This window comes from Lasioglossum baleicum, chromosome 8 (assembly GCF_051020765.1).
Source record: "Lasioglossum baleicum chromosome 8, iyLasBale1, whole genome shotgun sequence".
Lineage (NCBI taxonomy): Eukaryota > Metazoa > Arthropoda > Insecta > Hymenoptera > Halictidae > Lasioglossum > Lasioglossum baleicum.
Genome location: NC_134936.1, coordinates 15,421,871 through 15,446,509, shown reverse-complemented (window position 1 = coordinate 15,446,509; position 24,639 = coordinate 15,421,871). Strand labels below are relative to the sequence as shown.

Below are 24,639 nucleotides of genomic sequence, written 5' to 3'. Positions count from 1 at the left end.
TTTAATCCATTCTCTAACTGCAGTGAATGATCTAATTGTTGCTACCAGTTACGTAAATTCAAGATTTTATAATTCTGATAACGATCTATACTACCTACTCTTCGAGCAAGTGCTCATCGTAGAGTTCTGCAAGGGACGATTGCACCCTGTCACGAATTTAAAAAATGTGTCTTTCACAGCTAAATCTCAATACATTTGAAACGAAACACCCTTTGAATATGTAATCAGAATTCTTATCTGCAGACCGAGACAGTAGATAACAAGATTACATTGTTATTTGCTCCGATCGCAAGTACTCGATACAAATTATTATTATATCGTACTTATTGTACTGGGTCTGTTCAGCGACGTGTCAGGATGGTTTAAAAGAGATTAACTGGAATTGCTAAAATTCAGGCTTGACAATCTGAACCACTAGAATTAATTTCTCCTACAATTTCTTCTTCTCGCGCGCTGTATTCGAAAAAAATGTGGGCTAACTCGTTTAAATGAAAAAAAAAAAAGAAGTGACTTACCCGACGTGAAGCAGATTGAACGTGACCCGAGCGATTTTTCCCTCGTTCTGTCCCTTCGTCCACCGTTTCCGCGAACCACCAAGCACGTATCACTTTCTCCCGTTCAACGAAGTCCTTGCACCCTCTGCCCAGCCACAGTTTGACAGACGCGTCATTCCGACATCCGTCGACGAAAGGCACCACGACAATCCCGTCGATGGTTCCCCGGCCTTTGGACACTCGCGGCTCGATAAATCACCGGCAGGTCACCTGATTTTTTCGGTGCACACGTGTCCTTGCTTATCATGCCCCTCTCGCTGGCTTCACTTTTTCTCTGTCTTGTCTCCTTCTCTCTTGCGATCCTTTCCTCCTCGGTGTCTCTCTTCTCGTCTGGCTTCTTTTTCTCAGTCCCCTCTCCCGTTCTACCTCCTACTCAACCGCCTTGATCTTTCTCTCTCTCTCTCCTATCCTGCGGACCGGATAAAAAGGCCAGGTTAACAAGCGTTTGCATACGAGACCCGTCGCGGTCCACGATAATGCACGAGATTATAAATGAAACGAGCAACGGACGAGCATTCCGACGCGACACGCCGTTCCTCGTTTCCTCGCGAAAGCATTCGTACTTCCCCCGCGCTACAGAGATCAAAATGTTTCAGACACTTTCAACTATTTTTGAATATTTTTTAACCAGCATTGCAAGGTTTCAGTAAATACAGGGTGGAGTCCCCTGAAAAGTCTCCGGAATTTTTTAAAGCATTTCAACAGCATAAAAATACCGCACAAACGAATGAATCCACACACTTGACCGAATAATAAGTTTTATTCATTCATTAACAATGAAGTGAACCAAAAACAGTTACAACAAATGTTCGAAATTGCCTCCTTTTCATCCGATACATTTACGGACCCGTTTTCTAAAACTCCCGACGATATATGGTCGCGCACTCTTCCACCGTAATCTCGTCCCAGGCACGCGTCAACGCCGCTTTCAGCTGTTCCACCGTGGCGTATCGTTTTCCTGAAATTTTTTGCTCCATGATGGACCATACTGAGTAATCCATCGGGTTAAAATCCGGCGAGTTCGGCGGCCAAACATCCTTTCCCCAAAAAAGCCGGGAAAACAGCTCTTTGCAGACGACGATGGTGGATTTGGCGGAATACGCCGGCGCCCAGTCCTGCTGAAGCGCGAATCCGCCCTGGCCGAAGTGTGTCGCGTTGCCCACGGCTTTAATTCCCTCCGGAGGACACGGTCCTGGTACTCGGCGACGTTGATTTTTACGTTTCTCGGGATGAACACCAGTGGCGTCTTCCCGGTGGTGCAGATACCGGCCCAAGCCATGACCGAGGCTGGAAAATGGCTGCGGCCGATGGTTTTCGCGGCCGAAGTCTTCTGCTGGCCCTTCTTGAGCAGCTGGCGGTGATTTTGGCGGTTGTGTAGAAATAGGTAATCCTCGAAATGCAATTTCGAACATTTGTTGTAAATGTTTTTGGTTCATTTCATTGTTAACTAGAGGGGAGTTGTTGCTCGCGAGCTTCGCGAGTAGGGTTAATCGAAATTAACTAAATGGCGAATGTTTATAATGTCGATAATGCAAACAGACGTCGATAATGTCAATTTCTATTGACATATTGATTAAAAGCTGCGACGTTCTATTGAAATATTGATTAAAGGCTACGACGTTCGCTTTTTTGTTGTATTGAGATATGACTCTAAAAGCACTGTTAGTTTTTTCGAATTTTCATGTTTCCAGGCAACTTTTCCAATTTTTTTTAATCTAAAAACCTGATTCGGACTACAACGAACATTAAAAAAAAAATTAGCCAAATCGGTCCAGAATTAATAAAACTTATTACTCGGTCAAGTGTGCGGATTCATTCGTTTGTGCGGTATATTTATGCTGCTGAAATGCTTTAAAAAATTCCGGGAACTTTTCAGCCATCCTGTACATATATCCATTGGAGTCGTTCGAATGCTTTCGTCATCCGGATACACCGTCTCGGTGAACGCGTTGTGCCTCGATCCTGCGGATCCACGAACGATCCAGCCTGTCAAGCAGGATCTAGTCGGTGCCAGTCATTCAATTATCAAGGAGTCGCACGAAACAAGCCGACCTCTCGAGGGGAAATCCCGTATTATTCATATCTATGGAAAGTGAATCGAAAGTTATGTGAATCTTGCGTGAATCATTATCCCTAACAGCGAACACATACGTGTACTATGTAAAGTGTAAATTACAGTGAAAAGAAAGAACCAAGATATAATTGGACGAAATAAAAATCTTCTGTTGTTTCATGATTGTGAATTGTAGAACGATCGTGGAAGAAAAAATGGAGACGTACAATAACAATGTGAGCAACGGGTGTGAATATATATCTGGATGCCCGGCGATAAGGCTATCGGGTCTTGTTTACGATCCCGTGAATTTACTTTGCACCATTCTCGGCAAATATTAGAAAACGCGATATCGAACGCGGCACACGGCCGGCCGTAATTACTTCTCCGCCTTTAATTACGGGAAGGGCCCGATTTCATCGGGGCGCTGGTTACGTTTCAGCTTTGTAAACAGTCGGCGGAACACCTTCGAATATTCCACGGTGAGTGTTGCTTTTAAATTACAGAGGTGTGTTAAGGCAGCACGCGAACGTTATAGGATTACAAAGCGACTGAGGAACGTTTGCTGGAATCGGATAGAGCGGCCGATCCGCACGCGGTCGTTTTCGATTTCATCGGAAATTACGACGATCCCCAGAAAACGCCCCGGAAAAATTCATTCACGAAATTTTATCGCGTGATAAAATGTTCGTTCCTTGTCTGTGTCAGAGATAAATTATAGTTCTCAATTTTTCAGAACTTGTAATGGCCATTCTGTCTTGCCGATAATTAGAATTTTAATCTAGAACTAGCATCAGGAATTTTCCTGGCTATTGTAATGAAAGGGAATACGTCTATCTTGTGCCAGTATGATTGTCAGAGCCTCAATTATCTAGAACTATTCCAGCAATGTTGTGTCCGAGCATGATTAAAAAGTATTAGACATACGTGGTTGTCCATCAGAGTGGAGCGATCGATTCCAAGGAGAACGAATTGCAGACAATTGAAGTACACATCGAAGCATGTATGTAACACGGTACGGGACCGGAATCGAGGAACACACATACGCCTCCCAGCACTTGCACATTATGAAACTGACATAATGACCAGAGGAGGATTTCGCAAGCAGATACCTAGAAAGCGTTACGAGGCGTAGAGAGCGAGCACGCGTTATCTCTCAGTTTCGATACTGAAATTAAATACTCATTTTCCAGTCCGCGGAGGAACGATTGGAAATGGAGGAAAGGAAATTACAAACACGAGTTCATCGTTGATTAATATTCCGCACTCGTCTTGCGTAAAATACAATGATGCTCCTTGACCCCTGGAATGTCCAATCGCGACAGAATCGTGCATCGTTCCACGTGCGCTCATATTCCATTATGCCGTATGAATGAATCCCGTGTCCCTGAATATATTTTGACGAACGATCGATGGATGAGCTTACGCTCGAGCAGTTCCAACCCCCGCACGCAGCTCATTTCGCAAACACTGTAAGAGTCGATCGACGAAGAACCCTCTCGGACTCGCGATCCACGGATCGCAGATGTTCGATCGACGTACGATCGGCTCTCTCTCTCTCTCTCGGCTCTCGCCGTTAATTGTCAGCCTCCTAAGCTTTATGATGCATCGAGACACAAAGGAGACTGATCCAACGTAAAAACACGTCGATCTGCATACGTCCGGCGCACGGCAGTGATTTATGGAGCCGAGGAGATCGACGGGAGCCGGCTGAAAGCCGACATCATTAGCGATCGTTGCTTTTGTGCCCCCGGCTCGAATAACTTCGATCTTTTTATCTTACTTAGCTCGGCCGTGTCTCCCTTTTGTGCGCTGGTTTAATTGAGAAAAATCGGCGAACGTAACTCTATCACATGCGACTAATAATTATGCGGAAAGTTTTCTGCATTCGCGCGACAGAACCGATCGAGTAAAAACAGAAGAATACGAGAGCATACTATATACATTAATTTATTCAGCTGTTGCTCTGTGCACTTTCTTGCAAAAAGTTTGTACCTCGATCTACAAACCATTAAGTCTCTCCCGCAGAACAAGTGTCATTGGTCATCGACGCCATTTTGGTATTACAGTCCCGATCAAGCGATTAACGCTAAAACACTTTTCCTGTCTCTCCAGGTACACGTCCGTTTGTTCATCATCGGCCCCCATTATCGTTTCACATTTTACGGGATATTCGCCTGAAGTCGAAGTTAGGTTTAATAGCAGCCCGATGACTGTGCCTCGCCTTCCACACACTCCCATTTGCATACTAATTATGCCATTCGTATTTGCATCTTTATGCGCTGCAATTTTACGCAAGGAAGACTCGGCCAACAAATTCTACGCAATTGCTGAATTATGTTTGTTCGATTTCGTGGAGCAGTGTGTGGTTGAAATTGCGAGGAGATTAATGCATAAAACGTCGCTGGCAAACAGGAACACGAAGAGACAAGGCTTTCGTCGTGACGAGCATTGTTCAGTTTCAATTGTTTTGTTTTTTTTTAGAAACGGGTTCGTTGAAGCGGCACAGGGACGCATGAGAAACGATAAATCAAAAGACGCGACGTTTAAATATTTCATTCGTGGCGAAAAGAAGAAGAAATTTCTCAGGGAATCAGGGACGCCGCGCGCCGTGTCGTGCAACTTCCTCGAATCGACGGTCGTTTTATATTCCGCAGAGCAATCGTAAACCTCATTGCAGTGCGGCGCAACGCGTTGTAATCGCGAATCAACAACGCCTATCGCATTACTCCGGTCTCGCGCGCGGCTCTGTTCAATGGTTTATTGCGTTTCTCTGGCCGCGTTTACACCGGCCGCCGCGCCGTGCTCCTCCCCCGTCCCCCGTCCCCCGTCCCCCGCAAACACTTCATTGTTTTCATTCATAGGCCGAGTGTTTCTTGCACTTGCTTTTCGCAAAAATACCATCCAACCCCGTAACGCCAATTTCCAATAAATTGGTCAAATCGGTTTTCGCAAGCACAAATGTGTTGTACACGTGCAAATATTGTTCCTTCGCACTTTGGCTTTTTCACATCGAAGCACATCGTTCCGAATGCTTCGAACGCACATTTTCAACTCTACCGAGAAGATGCTTCTTAGAAACCTAAACAAAATATCAACGTTTGTGTGCACGAAGTGCGATAAGAAACGATACGACTTACAAGATGACCTAATACATTGTGTGAACACATCAAGTATCAAATTCTAATAAAACAACGGATCACCATAGACACTTTCGAAAGCTCCGTCCTGACGTGAAAGAATTTGTATAGTTGTAAGTATGTATATGATTTTCCATTTCTCGATTCGGCGGGCAGAAGATTTCCCAATAATTAACAATCATTTCGTTTCTGCGTGTCGAGTGTGCCCGGTTGATGGGACGGTTTAATTAAAATGAAGCGCACCGTGTGCCGGTTAATTAAGTCCATTTCCAAGATTATACGAAAATACTCCGTTACTCTTTGCTGGAATGTATGTAAATGCGAAATCGATTCGAAAGGTGTTCAACAACACCGCGGGAATAATTTGCATGCGCATTAAATTTCGCACGACGCGTTATAATCGCTAGTCAACAACGCCTATCGCGTTACTCCAGCCTCGGTGAATATTTTCCAACGGTTTTAATGCGTTACCTGAACGGCTACGACCTCGTGGCACTCGAAATTATGCGATTCTACGGCACGACACATCCTGTGTGTCGTCGATCCTCGATCGCGCTCGATCTTGTCGATCTCGGCCGACGGGATTTCCATTCACCGACGGGCCGCACTTTACTTCCTCATTAACATATGCTCGCGGACGATTGCTACAAAGTATCGCGTGGAAATACCTTCCTAATCATAAAGTAAACTATGTCGTTAAAAAATGATTAGGCAACCAGCGTTCCGAGAAAATTGATCCAGGTAAAAGTTCGCTCGTTCCGTTTCTGAATTATCCGGAATCCTGAACGTGTGTTTGTTGTAACATACGATTATTGAGCTCGCCAGCAATCGAGCTAACAGAACGTAACAATTGGTTTCCTGCACAACGTGACAAAAATTTTTGGAACAAATTGCAAGTTGTCGGAAATCGCAGACAAAATTTTTATATGGTAACTTATATGGAAAAGTAAGAAAACACTTTTCGCAAATCTGTGTGAATTAAGGAAGTTCAAATCGTACGGTCGAATATTTAAAAAGTTATGTATCGTGTTTTTCAAAGCACCGAATATTAATGGGCGTCTATGAATCTGTGACGAGTTTCGTTCAAATGTATGCGGTCTAGTTTACACAGTGTGACAAAGTGTCCACATACTTCTCAGCAGGAGCGTATACGGAGAGCCTAATGAATTTGCGAGCGTTAGAAACCCGTTTCCCAATAAATCGGTAAAAATGTATCCGCGAGGCGGACCGCGAAGTGTGTCAAATTAACACATTAACGGCTCTCGCGGAGCGTTCTAGCGTATATTTGCCAGTGTCGGGCGCAGGTCTGAGAGCAGAGAGACAGAGGACGCGTGTTGCGTGCCAACAGGCGAAAGTACCTCGGTAACAACGAGTCGTACACGTAGAAAGCGTACGAGAGCTCGGCTCGACGAGTCGGTTCTGTGTCTCAAGAAAGTGTCATCGCTGCTAAATGTTCGCCGGTTTCGTACACGGATTTACACCGAGCCGGTACACGCCCGTTCATCGCCTCTCAGACACGGTGAAAGTCATCGTGGCGCGCCGGTGGGCTGATTATTATGCCACCCGGGCAATCGTCGGTCAATTATTACAACGTCGCCGGGGCCCGCGATTCTGACGGCGTAATTGCGCTCGACAAGCGAAATGGGGGCCGACAACTGCGTCGCGGGAAATTCGACGAACACGATCGCTATTCCCGCGTAGTTCCCGCTGCCTGAACGAAAGCCAAAAACAAAACTAGCTAAAATCATCTAATTCGCAAGATTGAGACTTCTCATTTTCCTCGATAATGCAAAGAAGGGTTTTTTCGGGGTAGTGAAAAGCGCTAGATAAAAGATCAATCTAGGCAGCCAGTCGCTCTCAAAAGTCCTATTTTACGTTCACGAAGCGTCATTTGCATTATTCCCCAGCATGTCGCAGCTTTATGCTTCCGAATAATGCAAATTACGCCTCGTAAACGTAAAAATAGGAAATTCTGTGCTAGTGAAAAACCCCATCTTTGCATTATCGAGAAATGACAAGAACCCACTTAATGTTTGAACATAGTTCCAGTACAGCTGAAATAAGCGATAATAAATCAGATTAAAACGAAGTTTAAATCGAATTTTACATATTACAAAATTCACGAGGTGAATAATTCTCGCTCGAAGGGCGGAACTGCCCCTGAATAATTGAACAGAGAAATTCCCTGTTAACGTTAAAACATGAAATGATCGATAAACCCTCCAGTTCATACATCTCGATTGATTTGATTCAAATATTCAAACAATATAACATATGTAGTAGCTTTTCGTACGGTACGGTAACATCGACATTCAGACGGTACAGATTGTTGCCGACAAACTGTACCGGTAGTTAGCATGAGATTTCCAGTTCCTTGATCGCGTGTTTTCCTGCAATGTAACGGGAGTACGGTAATCCGTATCGAACGAGCTCTCGAAATTTCGATTTTCCTTTCTCTTTCAGATTCCAAGCGTAAATGAACGATCACCGAGTGATTAGCCTTATCGGGGCACAGGTCTTGGCACAAACACAGCGTACACGGTGGTTGTGTGTATGTGTGTGTACAGCCGTGTTTACAGGTATTTCCTCGATCGTTCCGCACGGAACGTTAGGTTGACGACCCTTTGATAACCACGCGCGTACACGTCGCGACGCGGATCCACCAGCGTCCAATTAGGAGACATTTAGTAATCGAGGCGTTAATGAGGCCTCGATGGCTAAAGCTACTACGACTCAAGCCTCAAAACTGAGGGCCACTCGAGGACACTCGTTGTCGAGTTCACTACACAGTTACCGCTGTCTGATTTTTCAAGAATATCCTCGCCGTTGCGACTGCTTGTCGAAATTTCGGCAATTAAAATTTTTCCCACAGCCGTGTGAACAGTCAGACCTATTTTTAATAAATCGAAGAAACGTCTGCTATATAACACTTTGCACTCGCAGCGATTTTAACGGGAAAATTAAACATTTCTGCCGATCTAGAATATTTCCAATCCCTATGATCTTTTTGAAATTTTATGGATATGAAATTGATATAATACCGCATACAATACCTAAATGTTTAGTAATTGTACAGCAATTTGTAAAGGGTTAATCTCTGTTAACGCATCAACTAGTTTCTTTCAAAAATAGTTGATCAACGTCTCTGTTCAAGCAAGATATCTTTGGTTGGCTTCTAGCTAGATGCTCTTCTGTTATTGTTATAATCTACCGTGATCGTTATTGGTACACCGAGGAGTTCGACCGCTTGTTTGTTAATCGTCGAACGCAAAGCGAGTATGTTTGCAATTGTGTGGAATTGAAGAAAAGCGGCACCTGCGTCGCGACACAGTCTTTTATTTAATATCTTCGGTAAACATCGAGCGCGATCAAATGTTTTCGAGGTGAGCATCGTGTGTGCAAGAAGCTCTGTCGTCCGTAAAACGCGTTGCAGAAGTATGCAGCTCAGGTGGAAAAAAAAAAAATAACAGAGGCAGAGAGCTGCATCTGACTGGCCAGTGAATTCGTTTTTTGTAAAAACGCTCGATTTTTTCCTGTGGACTTTATCGCGACGCGTAATCGATGGTACATGGGGCGGTGGAATGAAGCGCGACGGTATGCGCGACGATAGAGAGGGAAATAGAGAGAGAGGGAGAGAGATGATGGTGGAATATCGCTTTGGAGAAAGAGAAAAAGCCGGTGATGCAGCACAATGCTCCACCGCGTACGTAAATAACACCGAGCGCTGTTATCTGCTCGGCTCTCTGCAATATGGAACGCGTTATCTTGCAGTTGGCTGCAGAATATTGCGTTTTTATCGCGAAACCGTTGGATCCATCGGTCGGCGAAGAGCAAGGGGTGTACAGATACGAGAGATCGGGATTAAGATCGATTACGCGTCGCGTCGACAGCATCTACGACACGATTTCTCATCGAGAACCAGCGATATGTGAACGAGATACGATTCAAAGACGAAAATCCCCCACTCTCAATTTCTTTCTCTCTTTCTCTCGTTCTAGGTTTAAAATCCATCTGTTCTCGATGTATTGTTCATTCCTCTGTACACTCGCGAGATTTTATCTGGAAACGACTACGACGACAACGATGAATCCCAAAGGTGAAGCCGAACGAATCGTTGTCCCGTCGACCGATAAAAGATAGAAACAATTAATAAATTTGTCCCGGGTCGCATTCTCGCGCAAATAACGCCGCTAATAGATAGATAATCTCCCTTTATCGGGGGTAATTAAGATCCCCGTTCGCTACACGATCCGTGATATGGAATTGTGTGTTCCAAGCGTGATTCACTGGCTTCAATCATTGCTTTAAAAAGAAAAACGGAATAATACGTGTTATTCATTAGCGAGTGTGGATAATGGTTAATGTAGGTTGGGGCATACAATGCTCTGTGGGCCACTATCTTGGCTCTGTTGAAGGCGGGGCTAACGAAGCCACGCCCACACGGTGCACTTTACGCCGAAGAAACTAATGCGCCTAACGCAGACGGGCGAAATCAACCGCAGCCGAAATTATTAGGTTGGAGCGACAATTCTTTCGCATTTTAAATAAGCACGTAATTTTGCTTGTACATGAAAAAACATGTTGTTAGCGAGTCATTGGGAAACAGGAATTGACAGGTTATTACAAATAATGACCATCTATTTTTATAAATTGATCCAAATGTTTTCTTTAAATTACGACAAAACTTTCCCTACAAGCTAATAAGTGACCAGAGCGATGCAAAGGTACGAAGAATCCGTTCAATGGCGCACAATCGAATTTCTTTTGAATCGAACTGGTCGCGCAGCTATTTGTCGCGGTTATTACGGTTTTCAAGGCGAAGTGACTGGCCGATTTCGTTGGTTGAGCAAGCCGCTGTGGACGCGACGTAATCACGGCACGGCAAGGGAGCCGCGTCCCAGGAAATCCCCTTCCCGTTGAAAAATTTTATTAACCGTGCACGCCGGCGTCCGGCTCCGTAAATTAGCCGGCCGCCTAAAACGCAATTAAACGGCCGGCCATCGTCGGCGACGATTCGCCGCGGTGGATCCAGGCCGATCCACCGTGTAATCTCCTCGTAAAACGTAATCGTCCGTGATTATTAAGCATCGCCGACGATTTTTCCATGACGACGACGAGATACACAGAAAACAGGCATACACCGTCGTACTCTCGTAGTCCTTTTCCTTCGGAATCGTTCTCCGACTACGTTTGACAATAATATTGCGCAAATTAAGTACCGTACGCATTATCAAGGTAGTATAGATATGCTCCGCGCGGTGACTTTCCTGGGAGACAATAAAAATAGCGGTTAATAGCATGGGAGCTAGGTTTCACGATTAACGGAAGAGGATAATATTATTTTATAACGATGTAGTAAAAAAGCCAGAGGAGTCGACGACGACGATACGAATTATTTCTGCCCCATTTCGGTACGCAGCTCTCTCATTAAACTTTTCTATAGAATCACGTTTCATTTCTTCGCTGATAGAGAGACCTAGTTTCGTAGTTTTTTCTCTAGCGGATTCTACTCAATAAAACTCCGCATAAAGAAAAGTTTTAACGCGATCGTGTTTGGTGCTCCTCCTGGAATAGAAAGAACGTTTACGGGAGTGACAAAGCTTCTGTCAAATCCGGAGTTTATCGGTTCCTCGAAAAAAGGGACTATTTACTATGGACAATAGTGTGTACAGGCGGGTTCACAGGCCACGCATAAAATTTTCGGAATTCCGCTGGGACGTTTCCGGCTCGCGCGCCGCCCAACTAATTGTTATCGACGGAAGATTAAATTTAATCAAATCCACATCAATTTAATTGAATTAAATCCAGCGGGGTTTACCGCAGCCTACATGACTAATGCAGGGTTAAATCCGGTTGGGCGTCGCGTCGGAAAAACATTAACGCGAACGCGATCATGGCCAGGCGTGGCGACGTTTCAGGCCGACGCGCTTTTGTTGGGCGTTGCACACAACAGGTCGTTACATTTGCGGTGGATACTATCCGTTGGATAGGGAATAGAGATTCGAGGATACGTTTACCACTCGCGGGCACGATAAATCGGAACGTTTTGCGGCTGCCATAACGACCGGGGCAGTGGATAACGCGTCGCGATATTAACGCGTGAGCAGGAAATGCCGGGCCACGTTCCCGCCATATCGATACACCGTGCAAAACGAGATACATGGTCGGCTCGATACATAGTCGGATAGATCAAGACGAGCCGAGATTGGATACGTAGCAGGAATGCCGCGAATTCGAGGTGTGGCTGTTTAAGCCCCCTTCTCGCCCCACTATCCATCGCTATAGCTGCTCCCGAAGGATACTTCCTCCTCCATCATCCACTTACAACCGACTACCGCGAGGTTATTATACCGCTACATGACGATGACATTCCCCGATGTCTCCATTACGGTCACTGAGCGATCGATTCGCTGTTCGATCGAGGATCGAGGATCGCTCAATCGATTACGGCTGTTTCGAGCAACGGAAAATGATCATTGGGGAAAGTGGTACATACTGCGATTTAGCATATACAGTGGCTCACGAAAGTATTCGAACGACCTTTAAAACAGAATAACTTTTTTATGATTGTAACAAACGACCTGTGATTTTTTATAATCAATTAGAAGCACTGGTTTATGAAATGATATGAAAAAAAGATTTTCCAAAAAATTATAATTTACAAAGTTACATGCAAAAATAAGAAAGGCATTTTTTTAACTTAGGGCCCTTAATGAAAATTTAAAATACATGTTTTTTGTAGATCTATGTTAGTTATACACGCATCGAAAGATGTACGATTTTGTGGATTTTAAGCAGAAACTGTTGAAAAATCGTGTAAAACTACGATTTTCAACATCTTTAATCGCTTGTAGCTCGTGCGTGTGTTAATCGATTTTAACGAAATTCTCAGCATGTGTATAACATAGATCTACAAAACATACATTTTAAATTTTAAAAAATGTTTATTTTAAAAAGTTTGAAAAATGACTTTTCTATTTTTGCATGCAACTTTGTAAATTATAATTTTTTGGAAAACCTTTTTTGCATATCCTTTCATAAACCAGTGCTTCTAATTGATTATAAAAAATCAGGTCGCGCGCGCGCGCGCGTTTGTTACAATTATAAAAAAATTATTCTGTTTTAAAGGGCGTTCGAATACTTTCGTGAGCCACTGTATGTAATGATACGAATGTAATATGTAGACTGTGCGGATCTTTATGCAAAATAAAAACTTTCTATGTATACCTGAATTGCATCGAGCTGGGGTGAATTAAATATGTAATATCTTGTTGAATATGTTTAACAGGTTGAAACTAATATAGTATTGAAGTATATTTAAAATTCTTTTACTCTGTCAGAAATTAAACCTACCCAGTTTTTATCATAAATGCATAAAATCCGCAATCTAGTAATATGTATGATCCTTGTACTCAGAGTACAAACAAATAAGTATTACGGCCATCGAGTAAATTGCAGTGCAAGGGGTTAGAGAAGTTACGAAGGAGGACGAGGACAAATCCTTCGACGGTTCCACAGTTCCTCGGTTGCGTTTCCAAGTTTCACGTCGGTGAAAGTTTTTACCGAGAACCAGAGAGTGAAAACGGATTTTCACGTGGTGGGTGTGCCATAGCGAGTGCAGTTAGCGGACGCATGTGCTCCGCCAGGGAAAATCCCATAACGTGGCTCGTATTACCTCGAGTCCTTTTCACCGACCGACCGACCGTTCAAGTACGCGGTTCGAATGGTCCGGATGGAACGCAGCCCACTGGCAAACGAGAAAATGTACATATATCCAGACCTTCAGAGTAAAGACGAGCCACTATACTGGGTGGTAATATCCAAAAGAAGCCAGTCAAACACATTTCTCATATTATAGCTCCAACAACTTGCCGGACGTTTTCTTCGGCTTCGAGATTCAACATTGAACATGAATTGTATGGGCAATATTTTTTCTATGATCGTGACCGGAGATATTTCGACGGACCACTCTGTGTATACGCGTACTCTCGAGTTACCAACGGCCCGGGGGAGAAGAAGAAAAGGAAGAAGGAACGTCAGCATTTCCACCGGAGGATAGAGAGAGACGAGAAGGGAACCGTAATGAAAGTGTGCAGCTCCCCGAGCATTCCGTTCCTACCCGAAAATAAACACCCTCTAGCCGAGCCCCGAGACCCTTCTTGGAAACCGCACCGAAATTCGTCTTTCCTTTTCCCATCCAAATCCCCGGATTCTAAAAATTCGCACGAGTCCGGCGTCGATCTCTCCGGAACCGAATAAATAGAATGCACCGAGGTCGCGCCGAAGGACGAGTCCTTTGTGCATCCTTAGAAAATGCATTGATGCAGAAAATTTTGATTTTGTTTTTGATAGATACCCTGCACGGATCGTTTAACCCTGGAACTGCACTGTTGGGTCTCGGAAACCCAGAGCGTCATTAATTATAATGAGCATGAGTGGCTTGTTATTTTTCACTTTCATGAATCATAGCTCTTTGTAAAATAACAAACCATGATTGCATTTTTCACATTTTCCGCTATCTCTTTCTAAAAAAGAACTTTGGCTGCCTGAGACCCGAGTGTCGTGAAGTACATGTCTCAAAAAATAAGTGTAATGTTCCAGGGTTAAGAAACAGCGATTTCGGTTGAACCGAACGAGAAAATTCTGAAGAAACGTTCGAGAAACAGCTTTGTCTACGAAGGAGTCTTTTCCTCTCGAAGCTGAGGAGCGCAAGATCGCAAAGCGCAGGAAGTCCAAAGCCGTCCTTTCAATTGTATCATTGTACGGCCGGTTGCATCCCGGTACTTTTTCACCTAAGCTTAAAGATTGCGAGTACTACAGTACCGTTGGCGTACTGGCGTTCTACCTGGGTCCGGGGCGAAGCAAATCTTGGGACCATTAATAATATCGCCGGCGCAATTATCGGGCCAGCTGCTCGGTTCCCCGTAGGGTTCTGTCGGGCCTCAGGTACGAAGAAACACGCTAGAGACCCGTCCCGGTACCCAGCACACATTTTCGAGTCGCAGGTACGTATCTACAAGCCGAAGAGCCTCTAATCTCGGTAATCTCATTGCGGTTTGCCGCTCTGAAACAATTGTTAGTTCCTCGAAAATGTATTTCAGTGGGCGGGGATGGGTCGATTCTATTGTTGTTTTTCCGACAGTAAAGCGATGTAAAAGGATACCGTACGCGCAATAAATTGGAAAGTTCTACAACCGGTGTACGATCATGGGTTTCCATTTTCCAATAATTATATTTTTATTGATGTTATTCTATCCTTAATAAGATTACAATCCCTATTTATCAATCTTCGGCTCCCGGTCTCTTTTGTTCCCCCGGGCTCAGATTTATGCGTTTCGTAGTGTATGGGATCGGCTATGCACCCTGCAACGATTCCCACGGATCGACAGCCCGACGAAGCCCGCGTACAACCCGACAATTGACCGTCTCCCGGTGACGAATGTATGTACATCATTTCGCGGCTGCAATCTCGTGCCCGTCAATTCATTAATTAATCGGTGGACAGGCCTGTGCAGCACGATGCTCCCGCTCGGCTCGGCTCGGCTCCGCTCCGCTCCGCGTACACCCGCCGCCGCCAATTACTGGCACATTGTCGCGCATAAATCATTAGCGAACGTGACGCTTCCATAATTCGGTTAATTTGCACTGTTTTTGCTACGCGAACCGCCCCCGCGCGACCAGGGCCACGCTGTTTTCTTTATCTTGCCGAGCGAGCTGCTATCATACGCGTAAAGGTACTTAGGTATACGTACGCTGACTATCAACTGTCGTTTGTGTGAAAAAATAAAACTGTGGCAATGAAAGAATAACGACGGTACGTACACTCCCGCTCATAAGTCTCGGTACAACTTATCCTCTGGCTTTAAGTAAAAGACTCTTTTTAGCAAAAGACTTGTGAACGGGAGTGTAGATTGGACGTCGTGCGAAAATAAATGCACTGATCTACGACAAAAGTTTATTTATACATGGTTGCAGTCTAGCTATTTTTGTCGGAGATACTGGAGGAAAATACAGTCACCAAGCTGCGATAAAAATTTGCTAATACAGCATTGCTGGCTAGTTATTTTCGTCGTGGGTACTGGAGGAAAACAAAAACCGATAAACTACGAGAAAAATTCGCGACAGGGTTACAGTTATTTTTATACATTCAGTTTCTGTGGTCGTATTAAATAAAATAATGTTAAGCGAATTTGTTCGAACGTATTTCTCGAAAGCAAGAATGCAACAAGGACAAATCTCTCACCCCCAGAATTTAGAAAAACATTTACGACTACCGCTTTTAAGCTACACAGAACAAACATTGACTTGAGGCTTATTTACTCACGGTCTGTAAGGACTACGATTATCTTCAAACACGGTAGAAAAATATATCTACTGCAACCGGAAATTGTAAAAATGAAGGTACCGTTGTGCAGACAAGATTGCGCATGGTTCCGACTTGAAAACCCCGTTGCTTCGCTAACCTTTATACTGCATTCGCATAAAATCTGTTTAAAATGCATTTGATTTCTCATTCACTATGCATTAAGTAGGACCTCTCGCAAAAATTTTGTGCAACTCTTACGTACACGTTGCACTGCAACTATGTTGTATTGTAACAGATATTCTAGCAATTGTTCGCATGGCTCGCGGAATAAAAAGCCAATTAATTTAATATGAGAAGGTTGAAAGAGAATCGCGTATTACTTTATTATACTATACGTAACGTTCGTAATAAACGAAAGGCAACGATGATCGCTATCGCACAGTGATCGTGGGAACGATAAAAAAAATTTCTAGATACCCGGATCAACGGTGTTTACGTATTATCGAAGGGACACGGCGATTTCTTCGAGATTTCCAATTATGATTCGCGGTGTAAATTCGCATAGCGCGTCATTCCAGTCCGAGCGCGGCGCGTGACTCTTTGTTCGAGCACAACTCGATAACAATAGGATTACGAGCCCTGAGAATTAGAAGATCGATAACCGGCCATGCGATAACGGCGTATTTGAAAACAACGGACTCGGGCTGTTTTTTGTTGATACGCCGAATCCGATGGATCGCGGTGGTGCGAATCAACGAACGTCACACGATCGCTATAATTAGCCGAAACCTTTCTTGAAGCGTTTCCTTGCGTGCAAGTTGCACCGAGGTGACGTCTTAACGCTAAACTTGCCACTGCGATCATCGAATCCGCCGATTCTGTATACCGTATTTTACCGTTACAGCAATGTCTCAAAAAAAAGTGCATGCAAAAATCAGTTTTCCCCTTCCCCACTGAATGTGTCCCCACCACGAGTCGTTAGAAGTTCTGGAAACTCGTGTGGAATAAATGAATTTAGTACATTTTGTTTAGAACCAGGCGCAATACAAAACAGAACACAATCTCAGACGGTAATCGAAGATACTATAACGGCACGTAAAAACTGATAAACTCTGAACGACGAGGTACAATCGAGACCGGCATATCATTTCGAAGATAAAACGTCAGTGAAATAGCATGAACGGTGTACCATTGAAACACAATAAACGTAATCGAGGGATTACTGGGCGTAGATAAGAGAATGTACAAGGAGATTAAATTAACAATTATTCGATGATTCATTTCCGCTGTGAGAATTGTATTCCAGCTGGATATTTAGCAGATCGATGAAAATGGCGGAGTGATTCGGTTTTCCGAAAAGATTTTTTCGAATAAAAAGTCTGTGGCAATTGTTACGGTTCGTTAGTCGGAGCTGACAGAAGTTTCACAGTGATCTAATAAATCGGCTGGAAAGATACGAGGGCCGTGTGCGTGCGTAAACGCGGCCATGCGACCATTCTGTATAGCTCGTGCTCGTGACTATCAGCTTATCGAGATGCGTGTGAGTCAGTCATTAATAAAAGGGTCGCTCACGGTGAAAAGCGTGGAGACGGGGGGCTCGTATCGATCAAATAACCATAGGCCGCCATGTGGAAAGAGGGATTTTCGTTCCTAGCCGGGGAACTCGCGTTAATCATCCTACCGAATCGTCCGGATTTCGAGAACATGGCGGATTTATAAAACTGGTTTATCTTCTGTCAATGCGCATTTTGCTCCTCTGCATTTTTCATACCTGAACCATTGTCTGCGCGCACTACAATGAGCCACGAAATCGCGTACACCACATATGATGTGATGTGAGAAAGAACACTGTAAAATACATGTATGTTTTGGTACTGTCATTTCTCTTTCACACTTCTGTGTTTCTAACTGTTTGGGCTTCATTTTGATTAGTATTACTGTGCACAATTTTACGTGAATCACAGTTTTGCTGAAACGATACTTTAACATCAACTGAACGCACCAATGTTTTCATTTAGTAGGAATGTGTACATTCCTTTCTAATTGTAAGAGAGATGAAAACATATCAACAGCGTTCGAATACTTTTCTGGGTCACTTATTATGTATACTTGTTTCTAATAAATATGTCATAACTTCTGCCTACGTTGTTGAATCCTTCTCAAATTTTACTGACGCAGTCTTGAGACTTCCCCCTTACTATAGATGCCACATTGTTTTATACAGATTAGTTCAGTACATTTTATTTTATTCATGAAAATTTGTAAATGTAAGCGTTCGAATATTTTCGTGAGCCTCCGTTTAAAAACCAGCGCGAACGGTCCCTATATGTATTTATTTCACAATAGTGTATGCAGTCGATTGCAATTCATGGCTCCCGCCACAGTGGTGTATTTCAGCTATAAAAATAAACTTTCAGCACAAATAAATGGACAAATAAAAAAATATGCTTTTTTAAACACGGTGTACGATTTTGGCAGCGATTCACGACACACACGATCTCCTAGTATGAATTACTGCGCGAGATAATGCACGTGCGTACATTTGTTACGTGTCCGACATCATGCTCTCTCTCCCGTCCAGGAAGTTTCGTATCGAGTTTATCAAAAACAGAACGGAAAGCCCGCACAATGATAGGGAAAAGGCGAACTACATTCACGGACCACGTTTTTCGAACAGCTCAAACAAAGTAGACAATTCTAATACGCGTTTGCGGGTCGTGTAGAGTGTTTTCAATTTAGACTTCGCGTAGATTAGATACGAGTAGAAAGTTTCAAAATACATACTGGTTACCTCATCGTTGACGAGTCTTTAATTGTGACAGTGGAGAAAATATCTGACAGATTGCCCACGTGCATTTCAATTTTTGAAAGGCTTCTAGAAATGCCATCTCGGAAATGTTTGCCATAAAACTTTTGAAAGCGTTATAGAACCTGGCGCGGATCTTTTGAAGCATAACGACCCTTGCGCAGAATCAACTGCATCTCGGTTCAACAAAGATCTTTTCTACAGAAGAAGTCCTAGTGTATTTCTTCGGTGTTGCTGATTGCGTGACACTGTATAATCGAGGCGTTAGGTGAATTCGAGGCTGGCCAGGGAAATGTTATGTACCGTGAAACGTTTCTGACCTGCGCCTGCCGGTCCCTGTGTGCTCGGTTTTATAATACATTGTCGCAGAGAGAGAGAGAGAAAGAGTGAGTCGAACAGAGAGAGTTAGGAAAGAAGGAACGGTCTGCGTTTTCGGCTCGGGCTTTTTGCGATCGCGCGTGTGCGTGGCCTCCACGTGCGTGTACGCACGCATCGGTGGATTCTCGTGTGCGTGCTGCACAGCCCGATTTATTGATCACACGCGTCGCACGCAATGTAGATACGTCCCCGTGCGTGCGTGTCGCAACGACCGACGAACTTCAACAAATTCCGTCTACGATTCGGAGTGACATGTGCATACAGTCGGCCCGGCATTAGCATAAGATCGAAGGGAGATCGAATTCGGCGGCGAAACCAACCGTGCAGACAGTTTTTCATGATTAAACGGCCTGTATCCCGCGTCCTAGTACGCGTCACTGACTCTCTCTCAAATTAATTAATCGAAAGTGATCGGAGATGCTTCCGAAAGCCATAGGGGATGGTTTCGGAAAAGAATGAAGCACAACAAAATTTTGGGGCTGTCGGTAATCGTTGAATATGATCAAATCGATTCGGAAATACTTGTGAGAAATGACATTCTGAAAACGTAATCACCAGACTGCGGATCTTTATGCATTTATAGGAAAATCGAGTAGATGAAATTGATAACCGTTGGAAAATTTTACACATTCAACATGTCAATGTATGATTCCTTCTCTATTAAAATCATTGAGGTAGGAAATAAGATGAAATTTGTTTCCACTTTTTTCAATCGATGCAGGCGATTTGTATTTTACATAATTATCCGCAGTCCAGTATGTAATCACCGAAAGCGAGACTTCATCGAGCGAGTCTTCGCCGAGTAGATTAATGGAGGACATTTTCGAGCCATTTCAAGAATTCCCGGTAAAGCAATGTTTTCATAGAAGAGAACATGAATTGCTTGATAAATTAATGAATCGTGACCGTGAGATCGAGTAGCTTCGTGTCAGAAGAAATTAACTTCTGCATGCGAGTAAGAGATACGTACATACTGTACCGTGTACCGAGACTCTATCTCAATTACCATAGTTTTTTTGGACGGTGACTCGATTAACCAGCGGGCATCGATTAATAGGAATTCCATGGGTAAATAGCATCCGGTCGATGTCTGATCACGGCGAGATAATTGGGAAGAAATCGAGGATAATCCCGAGAGCCTGGGAAACACGTTTTCGTTTTCGGGTACGACAAAAAGTGTATTGGAAATAGGATCGTTCAGGCGAGTCAAAAGACGAGTATTCTTGGATCTAGCTGCGTGTTGATACAATGGAACGCGTCCGTGAAGCAACGGGTCGGCGAGAAAGAAATCTAAGGCCATCGTAAACCACGAGAAACATGATTCGGATCATATCGCGACTGCCGGGATCGGTTAGGTGCGTGCCACCCCTCCGCTTCTGTCTTCGATCGAAATCCTCAACGTAGTTATTGCAAAAATTACTCGATCATTCAAGAACACTTTCGATTAAAATCAAATTCTATTCCTTTGTTGTCAATACTCTGCCACTAAAAGATACACAAGCGTAAGATAAATTCTTTCAGTCTTTTTCGAAGAACAACAAAGAAGTTTTAATCAATTAACCCGTAAAGTAAATCGTGCAACAGATCAACCGGTGTATGAAAATTGTAAAAAGTTGCACGAGATATCACTGAGCCGGCTTTCAACGCTGTAAAAGTCGACGTGTGGCAATGATCGAATGTTCCTGTGAATTGGTATTCACGTTTCTTATTCTTTGCAGCGTAACGAATAGACACGTTTTTGCGCGACACACATTTTTGCCGTTATTGGAAATATTTTTCACGTCGGCTAACAGAATAACGATTATGGCAGATTGCTTAGTCAACGGAGTATTTTCTGTCGGAGCTAGTGAATCGCAAATCAGCTAAACCTTGATACAGAATAATTATGAACGATCTTTGTTATTCCGTACGCGCTGGCAACCGAAAGATGATACAACAATTGTCGATAAAATCACAGAATTACGTTCGCTACATTAGTTTCACATTTTTGTCTAGGTAGTTAAGCAGTTCGAGGAACGTAGCGACATTGTTGAATTATTTTCAATCACTTCACGGATTACTTTGTGCGTACAAAATAGCGAAACTGTACCGAGAAATCGAAACAATTGCGGCAGACTTCGCCGGAAGAAACGACGAAAAAATGTTGCGGTGCGTAAATTGTGCGATCTTTACGTTTACGACCGGTGATTTTCGGCGAAAGTATCCGAAAGGTATGAGACGACGATCGTCGATCAGCATTGGCTCTCGAGCCGGCGCGGCGCGTAATTTCTATAAAAGTTAACGCAGAGAGCCGTGAGCGGGCTCGACGGCGTAGTTAACTACGTGGGCCGCGGTCGATCGTGCAATTAACTTTAACGAACGGCGGCCTTGCGATTAAACTTAATTAGTATCGCGGTAGTAACTCGTTAATAATCAGAGCCGTGTAACGGCGCGGTTACGCGCTCTCCCGGTGGTACACGTGCGTGCACGTGCGACAGGGAAGAGCGGCAGATTCGCTTTGGATTTTCGGAGCATGCAGTGTATGTGTGTGTGCGTACACGCGAAACGAATCGCGTAAACTGTTGTGTACGTGTGTGTATATTTACGTGACGGACGCGTAGACCAGAAGGAGATGACGTAGCGGTGTTGTGGATGATCGTCGAGGCTTGTGCACACAATCACCAAATCAGAGCGTCGAGGACAAATAAAAAGATCGATCGATCGACAATACTAGCAACGACCAATTCAACGCAAGATTCACGAAATATTTTCAAGTATCACTGGCCCGTGTCCGGGGCACAATTCTGCCGGCTGCTGCAACACCAAGGGGGCTTGAACAATGCTCCCTTTTCTCTCCGGGGCCCGGCGATCACAGAATTCGCGGGAGTATCACCAGCAAAATGGTAGCGTACGAAGACGACGGGCTCTCCTCACTTACGGAGCGGCGACGACCGTGTCTCATCCGGTTGTAACACGGGATTTCTCGGAGGCGAGAACTGGCAGCGAGTAAACAGAGGAACGTCCGTGACTGTTGCGTAGCGAACCGGCACTGACTCTGAATGATCGACCGACTGACTGAATGGTTGGCTGGTGGACAGAGACGCGCGCGGATCGGAGTGTACGAGGCAGAGTTTACCGCGCGCGTTCACCCTTCTCGCGGTTGAGCTTCTACTGCTCCCTCACACTCGTATGTCCTGGATCAGCTACCACCGATCGAGCTTCCGGTTTGGTTGTGAGCTTGTCAGCCAGCTGGCCCCGTGGATAAACAACGTAACCGTCACGACGATGACGACGATGTTGACGCGACGACGCGACGCAGCGAGGAGATCGAGATAGATGACAAAGGAGGTCGCAGTAAACCGTACTACGGTGCACCCAGTCGACGGAGAGCCTGACGGGCAAACGTAAAAACGTGCACTACCGTCTCTCTCTCCCGGCTGCGACGAGCGAGGCGGTTAGAACCATCGAGCACGAACCTGATTGCGGGGCGGCGCACCGAATTATGGGCCGCTATGCGCTTTCGGCGGCCTCTCGCTCCCTCTCCACCTTCTACCGCTCTCCTACTCTATCCTGGTCCGTTCTCCCTCCCACCAACGCTTCTCTTCTCCCACCATTGACGCGTTCCCCCCACCGCGCTACGATTTCCACTCCGTCTCGCGCTAGTCGCTCGCTCCCACCACTCGACGTGCCTCGCTACTAGAGCGCTCCGAAACCTCCCCTCTCACTCCTCTCAGCGGAACGCTGTTCGCGCGAGCGGTAGCATTGCCCCTTGCGCTAACTCGAAACCCACTCTCGCGAGAGCAACGTTGCCACCTTACGGCGTAGCTGCGGGGATGATGGACGTGCCGCGCCGCGCCGATGCGCTCTCACTCGTTCGCTCCTCATCCTCGTCACGACACGAACGCAGACCATGCACGTCTCGCTCGGTACACGCGTCCCGATCATGCTACCAGCTCGCCTGACACAGGAAGTTATGCGACGGACCAGGATTCACCGGCGTGATCGATGGCGGCGGCAGGTGCCTTCGGGAACATCTCTGGAGATTGGGGATGGTCTTCTCTCCTCCGGTTGGGTAGCCTCTTCTTCGATCATCAACGATTTCCATTATTTCTCTTGTCTTCTTTTTTCGTTTTAGTCGTCGAGAGATAGGGGTTCCTCAGTCTCTTCTTTAATTATCGAACATTTTAAGAATCTTTGTGTGCGTCTTTTTGTTTCAGGCGTCGAGGGGGTTACAAGGTCCGTGTTTCAGCCGCCAGCTTGCAGCACCGCACTACGCGCGCTCTTAGTGTTTTTGCTACTTGTTCCGCGATCAATACCGTTTTCGATTGGCAGAAACCGACCAGCCCGTCTTTATCCTGGGTGTCGGTTTTCTGACGTTATCACTGCAGGTCGGTAAGGAAAGCTTCGGGGGTGGCTAAGAGACGCGGAGGGTGGCCAGCTCTGCTAGAAAACTACTGCTTCCTGGCTTTTCGCTCTTCTTTCGCGTGCCACTTCTTTCACCCTCCGTCAGATGTCAGGCTCTCTGCGTCAACCCTCTTCCGCGCATCCAGTTTACACTTTCCAGGGTGGTTTCGAATGCTCGGGTGAAATTTCGAGTCCGGGAGTTGCATTATTTACGAGCCTCGTACAGAGTCCATGGTTCGTTTACCTAATTGCATCGCCGTCGGGTAATTAGACCTGCCAGCTCAGACTGTGGTATTCAGCGTGAGCTGATATCGTGTAATTAAATGAAAAGCTCCGGTCTTAATGACTACTTCGCGGTAAACAGCTTAACGACGCACGCATATCGCCGTGTCTCGAAACTAATATGTAATGAATGCCGCGATAACAGACGTATTCACCTGATAAACAAATTGATGTTTGCTTGCAATGCACCTAATTTATTGCGATGGTTTCTTGACATCGCGTCGTTCAATCTGGAAATAATGTTAGCGATATAAGGTAGAGAATTTACGAACGAACGTTCGGAAGACCGCGCTCCAACTCGAAGAATTTAATACCTTGAAAGCCACCCTCGAGCTTCCGAGTGCGCTCCACTAGTCGGCTTGTGAAAGCTCAAGCCCGGACCAGCGCGAGCTGCTGTCGCAACTGATAAAACTACCGCAAGGACATCCCCTGGCACTCGGGATCAACACTGCGACCCAAGGATCCCGGTTTCTGAACAGGAATGGGTACTCGCTGGTCGATAATCGATAACACGATTTCTGGCGTACGGAAGTTATTCCGGAGATGTTTTCCTTTAGCTATCGCGTCGACTAAATTTGTACACGTACGCTACCGGCCATAAGTGTTTGACCACTTGGCGGAATCGAATCTAAAAGTTTATATGAACGTTATAATTTAAATTACTTTGAGGTAGAATGAATATAAATGTATATGATTGACATAGAAGCATTATAATGCATTACATGTTAATTATACCA

At 44.8% G+C, this 24,639-nt stretch overlaps 1 protein-coding gene across 13 annotated transcripts in view; it reads right to left on the bottom strand.

The window, feature by feature from the left end:
- LOC143211349 (protein abrupt-like) overlaps window positions 1–23,411 on the bottom strand; it is a 307,845-nt gene extending 284,434 nt beyond the window's left edge. For 8 of the 13 annotated variants that reach the window (XR_013009442.1, XM_076428921.1, XM_076428923.1 and 5 more), the window contains exon 1: window positions 516–22,686. The gene's annotated coding sequence lies outside the window, so the exon portion shown is untranslated. The other 5 variants (XM_076428916.1, XM_076428911.1, XM_076428912.1 and 2 more) reach the window with 5 other exon arrangements.
- Window positions 23,412–24,639: the final 1,228 nt, after the last annotated feature.